The following is a 2,851-nucleotide window of genomic DNA, read 5'->3' on the forward strand; positions in this document are numbered from 1 at the left end:
TTGTATCCTATGACAGAGTTAGAATGGGGTTTGTAACCTAAAGTTAATAAAAACAGAAGGTTTTAAACACCCTAGATATTAAGAAATTAAATTGTTCCATCAATTGGTCCTTTCTTCCCTGCCCCCCCACCCCCAAATAAAAAGAACATTTTATTTTAGCACTATCCAAGATCATTCCCAAATGATTTTTTCCCCCCCCCCCCCCCGCATTAGGCTTCTAGTGAGCCCAACCCTGGACATACTAGCAGACCAGTCCTCCTTCCTCCACTCCCCACAAAAATGGAGTGAAATCCACAGGGCAGCAGGGAAGAATGGGCATCATTTTTCTCTTTCCCCCCCAGCTGTCAATACCCTCCTGTCCACACCTCCCTGCCCCCCACTAAAACTGTACTTCATTTCCCCACAGCCTAGCACTTATTTTAGAACCAAATGTGCCTGTGTCACACACAGACCTGGTGTTTCGCATTTATTGCTGTCAGTTATTGACCTCATAAATGGCTCATTCTTGGAGGTGCTGGAAAGCCTTATGCTAAAGGAATGAATCGCACATAATTTCACGCATCCTTTGCTGCTTTTCCTGTTGTGTCCTTCTGGGATTTTCTTTTGTGGTGGTGGAATTTCCAGAGACAGACTGCAGAAAGAAAATCATATCTTCACTGGGAAAAAGAGAGGTATGTTAAAACCCTTCCAGAATGGAGTCAATTAAATACTGCACCAAGGTTACAGGATATAGAAGTTGTTCAAAATGACATAAAAAGAAAGGGATAAGGCAAATATGGTGCAAAGAGATTCAATTTCCTCCTCTGGTAATGAGCTAATGGCAGTTGCACACAACTGCATCTTCCTTACATTTTGCTGTGCTTTAGAAAATAACTAGATGCAATTATTTTGGGCCGGCTGAATTACTGCTGACCAAGCATTCATATGTAGTTATCCTTGTGTTAATATCTATTCCCTTTCAAAAGGCTCTCATTTAACAAAAAAAACACCACCCTCCTCCTGCCGTGACTCGGAGTCGAACCGAGGTTGCTGCGGCCACAACGCAGAGTACTAACCACTATACGATCACGGCAAGCTAGTGTGATTAGCAGGCTATAGGTAGTCCTCTAGCAGAGCTGTGAGAATACTGCTACCAAGTGAGAATTGGTTGCAATGATTCACATGACTGTCTGCACCCCCAGGCAGTGCTAAACTGAGGAAAGATTTAAGTTTTGAACAATGGAAACAAGAAAATTCTTATTTCTCCCCACCACTGTGCATAATAAGAAAAACAGAAAAGGATTTCCTATACCATAATGTAGAACTTAAAAAAAATTCTATTCTCAAATTACTGGTTCAACAGAGAGAGAGAGAGTGTGTGTGGGGTGTTGTTTTTGGTTTTTATAACTGTGGAAGCTTTTGTTTTAAGTAGCTAGTGTATATTTTTTTTTCCTGAGACAGTCTCTAAAACGCATTTCAAATAGGGTTTGGATTGGAAGTCTAGTTTTTAAAACTGGCCTCGGCTATCCTATCATGGAAAGAAGGGGGACTGATATTACACAACAACAAAAATGTAGTAGACATTTTGAGTAATTCATTTTGTTTGAAAGACCCCCCACCCCGATTATGATACTGTTCAATCCAGTGACCCAGTATTGCCAACTGCACACATTCAAAAATCATGAATCAAGCCCCAAAAAACTATGGCAGTGGTAAAAAACAACAAACAACAAACAACAACAACAACAACTCATGAGATTTAAAAAAAAATAACAAATGTGAAGTTCTTTTTATTTGCCTGGTGGTGTTAGAGCATTTAGAATTTACACTTTCAAGCTTTTCTCTGCAACCAGGAGGGAGAGAAATTTACTTGTTTTAAAAAGCTGAGATTCTCAGGTTATCATTAATTAATTTATTTATTAGTAGTATTGTGGTAGTCCTGGTAGCTCAGGTCATGGACAAGGATCTAATTGTGCAACGTGCTATACAAACAGAACAAAAAGACAGCCCCTGCCCCCAAAGAACTTACAGTCTAAGCATAAGACAAGAGACAATAGGAGAATATGGACGGAGGGAAACAATGTTGGTCAGTATGATAGGCAGTGGTTTTGGCATACCAGCTGCCTAACTTGTCAACTTTTTTGTAGATCTCACAGCAAAAGAGAGAGTTCTAAGGAGGAATTTTAGGGACGCTGATGAGGTGACTTTAAAGCAAGTAGCATTGTTGGGTTGAGAATTTGAAGTCAGCAAATCACTGTGACAATGATGTTTTAATGCTGATAAAAGCAACAGTTTGCTAATATTGTATTAAACAAGATCTGCACAAATCTCCATTGTGTTATACTGTGTATTCAGAATATTTCCACCTACACGTATTTAATTTCTACATGTAAATCAACTGAGCTAAATCCTCTCTTTTGCTTTGGAACACAGAGAACAGATTTTTTTAATTAATTACTGAAACACACACAAGTACCTTTGTAAGAGATATTGTGAAAAGAATGAGACTCAGCTTATGTTTTTGCAGAAGAACAGGATCTCCCTGTATTTACATAAGAAAAATCTTAGGAAGGTAAAAGGGTCAGTGGGCCCATTAACCAGTCCACCTTGTTTTTCTTCTGCCACTTCCCTTCATACATCATTGTCCTCCTCACAGAAGTTCTCTTGAGAATTCATTATTTTTACTTGTTGTAATGTCTCTTCTGGGTAATCCATTTTACATTTATAGAGCCAGCTCTAAGTGCAGCATGGGCCCATAACAGAGCTAGTTATGGCTGCCTAATTCTCAAGTTGCCACAACTACAGCTCCACAGGGCCGGTGCAACCATTTAGGCGACCTAGGCGGTTGCCTAGGGCGCTAGGATTTGGGGGG

At 39.9% G+C, this 2,851-nt stretch overlaps 1 non-coding gene across 1 annotated transcript; it reads right to left on the reverse strand.

Annotated features, from left to right (window-relative positions):
- Positions 1–1,000: 1,000 nt before the first annotated feature.
- Positions 1,001–1,072, reverse strand: TRNAH-GUG. Its single transcript has one exon. It is a non-coding gene; the product is annotated as a tRNA-His (tRNA).
- Positions 1,073–2,851: the final 1,779 nt, after the last annotated feature.

Source organism: Terrapene carolina, unplaced genomic scaffold, assembly GCF_002925995.2.
Source record: "Terrapene carolina triunguis isolate 2854851 unplaced genomic scaffold, T_m_triunguis-2.0 Scaffold113, whole genome shotgun sequence".
Classification (NCBI taxonomy): Eukaryota; Metazoa; Chordata; order Testudines; family Emydidae; genus Terrapene; species Terrapene triunguis.